This window comes from Varroa destructor, unplaced genomic scaffold, assembly GCF_002443255.2.
Source record: "Varroa destructor unplaced genomic scaffold, Vdes_3.0 BEIS01000004.1, whole genome shotgun sequence".
Taxonomy (NCBI): domain Eukaryota; kingdom Metazoa; phylum Arthropoda; class Arachnida; order Mesostigmata; family Varroidae; genus Varroa; species Varroa destructor.
Genome location: NW_019211457.1, coordinates 43,710,779 through 43,720,051, shown reverse-complemented (window position 1 = coordinate 43,720,051; position 9,273 = coordinate 43,710,779). Strand labels below are relative to the sequence as shown.

Here is a 9,273-nt window from a genome sequence, read left to right as displayed (position 1 = left end):
TATATATATATCTGTGTATATTTCGTGTATTATATATAACATATATAGTATATATTATATTCGAAATACATACGAGATACACTGTACGTTAATTCTCTATCAGGTAGAGTTCATGTTCGAAAGAGACTTGGCTTTATTTTTTCGGTTCGTTTTCTAAGGAACGAATCAGTTCTTATTTAGAGCCTTACCAAGCCGCCTAGAAGGTTTACGAGCACAGTTCCAACTATCGCAGCCACTGATCTCTTCCTTCTTGTATCGTCCTTGATTGAAAGTCCATTTCAGAACAGTACTCTGAGGACCAGTCACTTACCACCGCGAGGTCGCTGGTGCCGATGCAGGCAACCGCGCTACCCCGCCATAATGGCCTGGAAAAATGTTTTGACCGGCAGCAATTTTCCTAGAACAGGTTGTGTCATACGATAAATGGCCGAATACATTTCTAGGCGGAAGCTGACGCACAGTTTCAGGCGTATGACGCCAAGCATTCCGCACATATACAGTGCATGAAGGTACTTCGATTCTATACATCGTCGAACCGCCTGGTCTGCAGCTGTGTTGTTCCAATAGCGTGCTGGCCGAAACTAGCAAGTACCGAAGCTTGGCATTGGCTGACCTGATGCCGGTGCAGAACCGCTAGAGATATTCCATATCGCCGTTGCGCCGCTATCAAATGATAGATTGCTTAGACATCTTACTCATATGACTCGGACACTTGCAGTAGAGCGTGCGTATCAGCCCAGACGTGTTTTTTTTCCTGAGAAATGAGAGATTACCATGGCGCTAGCGGAACTAGCCGCCAGACGTTATTTGGAACGGAGCATACAGGATATGATATTGCAGAACGCATTTCGTCTAGAGAAAAGAAAAACGAAAGAAAAGCAGAAAACAAAAAAAATACGAAATGGGAGAAGGGGAGGGGAGAAGGTCTATCTTAGCCCATTCGGACTAGTGGTTTCCTTCAAGTTTTCGGGATAAGTTTTTCTGCTAAGCGTTTCGTACAGATAATACAGTTCTGCTGAATTGGCAGATTCCGACGATGGCTCACGATATGAGCATAGCTTTTGAAATGAATCTACCATAGGCATCGTCTGAACAGAAATAGTCATTGCTATAGTCGTCATCAACATAAGAACAAGTCATACTTTCCGGCAAAGAGAAGTGAATCAGTTGTTTGTCTGCCGGTGTAGTCTGTTTGTAGATTAGTCGCAACTTTCACGAAAAAGAAAGAAGCCCGGGAGCTTTACACTGCAAAACCCTTTGACTAGAGCCTAGAGTCGGGAGCTAAAAGCTTATAGTATCAGAGATTACCGGCAGTTCAGTGGAACGGAACTCCATCTGACCCAATTTGACCACTTGATTTCGCCAACCGAACGGTGGGATCTCTGTTACAGTGGGTCGAGAGACCTAAGGTCTGAGGTTAGACTTACTCAGCTTAAAAGCATCGCACGAAACTAAAGAGCATAGGCCCTACAAATGAACCCACATAATTGGCCAAAAATGAGTAACCCTTCACTAGGACTGGTCATAGCCGTCACGATACTTGCTTTTAACATTCATGGTTCAGGCTGTCCCGTTAGCCTCTTTTTCCACTGCGGGACGCCAGCTCGCCATGGAGGCGTCTACTCGTAGAAAAAAAGCAGGCCTTCAGATTGGGCCGCTGTTCAGTTGGGCTGAAGCCCTTGACGGCGAGGAGCAACCGCTTGGAGACAGCGTTGTCTGCTTAAACAATTTATGTTGTCGCTGATTAGCTGTGGCGAAAAATAGAAATCGGTAGCCCTTTATGGCCAGGTTAGCCGAAAACGCTGACTAACAGAGAGGTCGTCCTTATGAGCGCAATCTGCAACTTGCAGCCGACGATCGCATGGCTGGTACATCGCGGCATTGTGGGTATAGAGAGTGGTCGTACATCGATATGCAGGTTTTACGTGGCAGAATGCGTGCATGGGTGTGAGTAGGCAACGGTAGCTACCGTGACAGTAAGACGAGCAAGGCCATCCTATGGTCAACAATCCGGCTTTTTCCGACCCCAGTCAGTTAGACAAAATGTATACGAAAAGGCAGCAGCCGACCTGAAGCATCCCGAAAACACTTGATGCTAATAGGTGTTACTTCTAGAATACGCTGTTCACGTTACACATTACTTCAAAATCAGTTGAATCAGCGTGGTACGAATTTTAATGGTGACAAAGGTATGGAAATAATTAGAACTACAAATATTTGTAAAAGAAAAATAACTAAGATACAGTTTTATTGTTTTCGATAAACATCAGTCTGTCACTCTAAATATTGCACATTTAAAACATTTGATCTCTCGCTTACCTACGTCTTTGCCCCTTCACGGTACCAAAACATATAAAATAAGCGTCTATTATGGGCAGCAGTTAAACACAGTCGGGAGCGAGTTTCAGCACCCGCAACGAATGTAGCCAATACGCCTATATAAACCGCGTTTTGTCCGCGCGAACTGACGTCTGCGTTGTCTGGACGTAGCCTTGTTCCTCACTACACAATACGATTGCCAGGCGCGATGCACATTTTCCCATAGTAGTCTGTCAAATATTGGTTACGCGACACACTCGCAAACGTTTTTCGGATCGTCGTTCGTGATAGATCGCGAATCGAGATCACTACCGACGTTGACTGCAACTAAATGCTCGAGAAACTTCGTTGAAACAATCATATTCTTTAGAAACCCAGAATGCGAACAGGCAGCTAGCTAATCATCGAGCAGCCAAACGAGGTTGCCTCTCAAACTTGTGCCGGCCTTGTGTGGCTTACGGACCGGATATTGGCCCAGACGTGAGTGGTTCGAACAGCGACATCTGGCTTCCGTGTCGTCGGTGAAGGGATTTGGCCGATCGCGGAGAGACCTCTTGTTACCCAATGTCTACGGAAATGCGTCAGCGATAAGCTACTCAGATGACGATATTCACTGGCATTGATCGTATTGAACGCGAAGCGTCTACGTCTGTTCCACTACAAATGCAGCTAGTACGCAATGGCCTTACTAACCAACACAATGTTGTTCATCGAGGCAAAAAAGAATGGATGCATCCTGCTGCTTGACTATGTTAGAATTTACCGCTTGTCAGTATTTATTTCGCATAGACGATGTCTAAAAACCTCTACCAGCGAATGGACCGGAGCTCGTGTGACCTTAACCTATTCGACCTGTATCGTCTACGACTGCGGAAAGCGCATTCGTATGCACACCGATGTGCGTTGTATGAACATTGTATGCATGTTCGCATGGTTGTCTGAATAGTACGGTAGAACACTGTTATCATACCTAATCAGATGACAATAAATAATAAATTTTATCAAATGTTCTATAAGAGTAGGCCGTTTCGTCCAAGTTTACAGTCAGATATAACGAAGGGGTTAATGGAGGTGTAAATCTCATTCGTGTCTAGTCTGTGGTTGGAAAGGGCTGCGTAGCATCCACTACGGAGATAACAGAGAGTACTTTAGAAAGAACTTACGTTTATGTACTAACGCAATTGCCACGTACTCATTGCAGTAGTGAAATATTGCAGTCTGCTATATTCTCTGAATCACGGTTAAATAACCTCTTATTCCTCGCGCCAAAAAATTCCCACGCTCTAGCTTTTTATTTATTTTCACCTCTTTAACCCCCTTGTGACAGAAAGGAATACAGTTTTTTTACGGAACAAAGACGGGCTCGTGAAAATCAGTTCTTCTTAGTAGCGCGTTAGAAGCTATAGATTGCTAACTATACGCGGCGGGTCGCCAATGGCCGACCATCCAATACACCGCCTGCGTGCGCACGACAGGTTAAAAAAGCAGAAAGAACTAGTGAAAATATATTCAAATGAATTTATACCAAGTGAGTTCGTCGATCGCCGACGAAAGGTAGTGACTAGTGAACTGATGATGAAAAGAGGGTAGGATTCATGCAAAGTGTCCTACTAAATGCACGTCTATTTGGTGTGTAGAAGTGAGGAGTCTGTGTTTACGAGAAGATTTGGCTGAGTGCACGCAATACTGAGAGAAGAGAAAAAGCAATACCGGCACCATCTAACGCTAGACTCACCGCTAGTCTCTGGTGAAGACTAACTTGGTAGACTTGTCGGCTATTTTAGGCAAAATGCTAGCGAGAGTTCATATCCTAGACGGATGAGATGGAAATTGTCGGCGTGTGCGGATATGTGAGCTCGCATATGCTTGTAGATTGAAGTGGACGGAATAAAGAACTTGAACTAGTGAAGGAAAAGCCTTTATATCATTTTATAGTAGATAGATAGTAAGCATGGGTATAGGACGACTTTTTTCTCACTCGAATCGAAGTCTATTTCTATTTTTTCCTGTGAGATTCTCCTAGTCAGAGATGTGGCCAAACAGTTGAGGCTAACCAGTAGGGCCAGGGCAGACTTGCTTGTGGTTTTTTGGCGGATACGCGTCTGCCAGCCGTGTGGCTTAATACAGTTTGGTACACGCTACACTAGAGCCCAACTAGGCCATTGTATTGCTATTGGTTTTTTCGACTACAAGATGCTTATAACAGCTTGCACTTTCAACAGCTAGCTCGCCCACCTTCTAAGATTGTTGGGGTTGATACCTTTTGGAAGGCATTGTGCATATTCTAGTCACGATAACTGGACTTGGCCAAGTCCGCCGCTACCCTGCATTGGTTGTCTAAGCCAATACCTTTTTTCGCATTAAGGCCGTACACGAGATGGCTAAGTAACTCCAATATGATCGAAGCTCCTGAATACCCTCTCGGGCAGGGGCTTTTGGACGAAATGATGCTGAACTGGGGGGTAACGAAGAGTTGGGAGAGCACTGGCGCTCATTGTTACAATTCGGAGTATGCTTCAAGGAGCTTACCTTCCACTTCTGCTTACTCTCACCTAGGCCTCACACAAGCTGAAGCACGTAACAAAACAGTTCCGTTCTGTTTACCCGCTCCTCTTCTATGCTGTACGTGTTACTGATCAATTCTATTCTATTTCATTTTGCAAACTCGTTTCTATTATAATCTACGCTCTACAGGTGGTATTTAATATATATCATTTTCTTAATATTTACCTGTTGTTAACGTACGTAAAGAGACGTAATTCTTAGGCTAAATACACTAACACACAGGTGTTGCTTACGACTTTTTTTCTCTCAATGTTATCCACTTCTGAGAGAAATGACAAAAAGTTTGCCGTACCGTGTGGGCAGTCATCAATTCCATTGGGTGATGGCTTTTCCATTTCTGTACAATTTCCTGCTTTGCATATGGCAGTGTATGCAAATAGCCGAGGAAGCGTCTCCTGTCGAACAACCGATTGATGATTGTTAATTGATGAAAGCTAATTGCGGGCGACTTTTTTTTTCTCTATTTTGAACTGCTTAATACTCTGCCTTCTCCTCTGCACACCCAACAATCAAAGCATGTCCTGCGTATATATGAAAGTTTCGCCAAAACGACGAAAGGACCAAATGGCACGCTTTACCGACAGGGCAAGGGCCGATGGCCTATGGCCTATTTACTGAAGAGTACTCTAGCTATTTATTAATGCTTCAATTTTGTCGCCGCTGTCAGTGTTTCTGGTGCGCTTCCGCATAACAATAATTAGGGCGGCTAAAGTGAAGAGTCCTTAAGGGCGCCAAAAGCGTTTGATCCTCTCCCGATACTTGAAAGTCTGCCATCTATGACTTTTGCTGAACAAGCAACTGTGTCAGGTTGGCGATCGGCAGCGAAGTAGAAAAAGGATGGGGAGAAACAATGGCAAAACGACAACTGACACACTTCGTTTGGCCGTGCAAGTTGTGACCGCTGCGTGCTGTGCGTTTTATCTTGCTACAGGAATGAAGTAGTACAACGGCCCGACCTCTCCTCTGGTAGCTTCCCCATCTTTTTTCTTGTTTTTCTCCGCGCACAAAGTACAACTGCTATCGCAAACAACGTCCGAGGAGATGGCGTCAGGTTAGGGACCGAGTTTTCGTTCGGGGTCGGGACAGTCTACTGCAGTTATTGCTGTTGGGATTACTTCTACTACGGTACGGACGCAGTGGGTGGTTACTCCACCTGTCTTTGTCGCTCGTATCGTAAAGCTGTGTTTGCTGTTGTAATCGTGGAAAAGCTGGTGGCTTCTCTCTGCGGGTCGGCAGTCGCCTTGAGGGGCAGTGTTGCTATTAGTTGTCTCTCTGCGACCGGAGCTCGTAACCGGTCGGCAAAGCCAGTCATGGTCTGGGGTGACGTTGCCGGCATCGAATGACCGATTGTGGACGAAACAGCGAACAACGTCTTCACTCCCTCATTAGTTCTGTCTTGTTCTAAAATAAGAGGACGGGAAGAGATTTCCGAGGCGTTCTAGTCACGTCAGGTTTTTACTCAAGGTTGTTTCTTTTTCGCTCGAATTTGTGGTTTTCCTTATAGGAACGGAAACCGCTTCAGTAGTAGCAGCAGCAGCAGCGGCATTGGCTTCAGTCGATGGGAGAGAACGTCATGGCAAGACCAGGGCGGGCCGTAAAGTGGCTTTTACTGAAGCATCCCATTCGATTCCATACGCCTTAGTTGGGCTTAGTGCCAGCCAGCTGTGTTGGTTGGTTAATTGCTTGTGTGGTTGGCCGCCTGTTGAATATGTCGAATACGTATATTCTAAGATGACGTGTTTTTTGCAGACGAAGAGAAGGAACAAAAAGGCGGAAGGCAGACAAATTGGCCGTCCTTTTTTTAGATAACTCTGCTCGTGCTACATTGTGTACTAGCAACATAGCAGATGATCTAAAAATAACAAGCAAAGGGTAAATGGATGACATTGCTTTTGAGAGTTAAAATTATAGTGAGAGAAAAACTAAGCATCATTGAAAACTACATTTAGTATCGCCTTAGAAGCATATGTACGCCTATTGCCAATGGCAAGTACCGATATCACACATTATGCTTTACGTATAATACTGTACGGTATAAGAGCTTGACAGTGGCTTCCTAGCCGCTTTTTATAGATGTTTTTATTGTAAATCGTTGCCGGTAATGCCTTTGGATTTATTTCATGTCTCCAGTAACCTCCGAAAGCATTAGCCACTATGACAAATGAAGTCGAATGGACAGTTACTTGCAATTTTGTACTAATTACTTGTTTTTTATTTATTTATTCATTCTTCATCTTCGTTTTTTATTTAAACTTAATTACTGCGATATATACGGGCGATAGGATGCAGGAAGAACAGGGACTAGATGATATATACTCAGTAGTACAGCGCCGTAATCGTGGAGGAAGAAGCAAAAAAAAAAAGAAACAACGTCGCGTATAGCTTACATTACAGCTTCAAGTGAAAGTATATCGCTGCGTTTAACTATAGGGCAATTTGAAACATAGACCTCGACAAACCATGCGAGCTATTTCAAACTTCGAATGAGTAACGTAAATGGCAGTGCTCTAAAAATGACTGGAGCATTAACGAAAAGTGACGCACGTGTTTTACAGACATATTGCCAAATTTCGTCATTTCAACGACGAACAGTTGGCTTGTACCGAATTCAGGAATAAATATTCGGAGAACCAGATAGAAATTGCACATGTTGGCCTTCTTCCAAGGCTCGTCAGGCTTGCTCTTCTAATAGAATTACAAAGCTCAGCTAACTGTTTCATCTCATCACCTTTCTCTCAAAATATGATGCAAGCCAACTGGCCATCAAGCCTCGTGCTTAAAGACGGCTTACGTTTATAAAACATGAACCTCCTTTCTTAAATTCAACAAAGCGCTTATGCTTCAAATTCTCACGACTGCCATCGTCGTGAGTCTTTCCTTTTCCAGCCCTAAAGTTCAATTTTTCACTGAAGTTTGATAAAGATTTTCATTGTGCTTAATAGCTTAGCGACTAACCGTACTGTCGAAAATTTACTCGGCGCAATCATTTGAGCTTTTTTAATGGCAATTTCCCCAAGTTTCTGTTGGCTTTTTTGCCTTCTCCGTTATATATTCCGGCCGTAATTTATACGAAAAACACGTACGACATACCTTCTTAAGCGATGCCTCGCTATATGCACCATAGAGAAATAAAGGCGTTAATAGACAGTTTTGAGTTGTCGCTTAAATATTTTTACCGGCTCACTTCCTTGCTATTAATCGTCATATAAAATTAAAATATTCATGTTTAGATCAATTACTTTGTTCTGTTTCCCCCCGACTAAGAACATGATCCAGTACTATTGAAGACTCTGTAAGTTGCGCCGTCGACAACGATGCATAACTGTGCCGAATACATCTTGCAATAGAATAAGTTGTCTCTAACCATTTTGCCAAACAACGAATAGAATGGTCATACGCCATTGGCAAGCTATCTGGTGGCTTTTGTTTGGATATGGGTAACCTTGTGGTCTGCGTCACAACTCGTGGTGTTAGTTGGCACTCTCCAAGCAGATGGAACCACTGCTGGATGGAAACAGTAGTTTGATAAAAGAGCGCTACGGCGTTGATAGCGTTTGTGTATGATCTTCTGAATCGATGTTTGTCTCCTGTCTTCGTTATTATTCCAGATAGAGCATTACTCGGAAACTATTCTGGATTTGATCCCCCTTTACTCATTTTTCAGCCCTGTAGAAACTGATCATTGTCCAGGTTGTTGAGGCGAGATCTCGTTTGCGACTTGTCGTAACGGCTAGATTTGTCGTCTTTCGGATCCATAGATCCGGTCGATGAGAGTCTGTGCCAGGTCCATGTAAAGGATTGAGTCGGCTGAACAGAGGCGATACAGAGCTGACAACAATACCAGCGATACTCTAAGCCTCGGTGGCATAGAGGGTGCGTTGGTTGTAAGATCGAAGAATCCCATCGTGAAGAAAACTGAGAGCCTAGTTTCTGGAAGTCGCTGGTTAATCGGCGGTCATTGAGATTCTCGCCATGCCATCATGAGAAAAATTTCTCAAGCCTTAGTTATTTACTGGAAAGTTGTCCGATGGTATGTCAAGATGGGCTGCTTTTGCACTGGGAAAATGAATGGAACTTCCCTTATCTGCACACCGTCAGCTTGAACATGGTGAATCGACAATAGTATCAGTGTAACGTCGCACCGCTGAGTACCATTATAACCTGCAGCTGCTGGTTTCTGCATTCGGCCGCTTGTTGGTATTACTAGGTTGCTATTGGCAGTTGTGGATCGCGCATTAATGAAAGGGCATTAATTTAAGACTCTGCTTCTGTTGCGGTTCTACCAATATCTTCTATTTCGCGTCTTCTAGCGCACTACATTGTTCGGATATTGGTAGAAAACATCCTTGAGCCGAAGCGTTGACACGATCTTTCTCTTTAATGTCTGTT

The 9,273-nt window shown here is 43.9% G+C and overlaps 1 protein-coding gene across 9 annotated transcripts in view; it reads left to right on the top strand.

The window, feature by feature from the left end:
- The window catches only part of LOC111249810 (pikachurin-like), a 226,426-nt gene that overhangs the window by 185,871 nt on the left and 31,282 nt on the right, over positions 1-9,273 (top strand). Inside the window, exon 1 of one of the 9 annotated variants that reach the window (XM_022804160.2) lies at positions 8,562-9,077. The exons of the other annotated variants lie outside the window; for them this stretch is intronic. The gene's annotated coding sequence lies outside the window, so the exon portion shown is untranslated. Of the gene's footprint in view, positions 1-8,561; positions 9,078-9,273 lie in introns of those variants that run through there. 9 annotated transcript variants of the gene reach the window in all.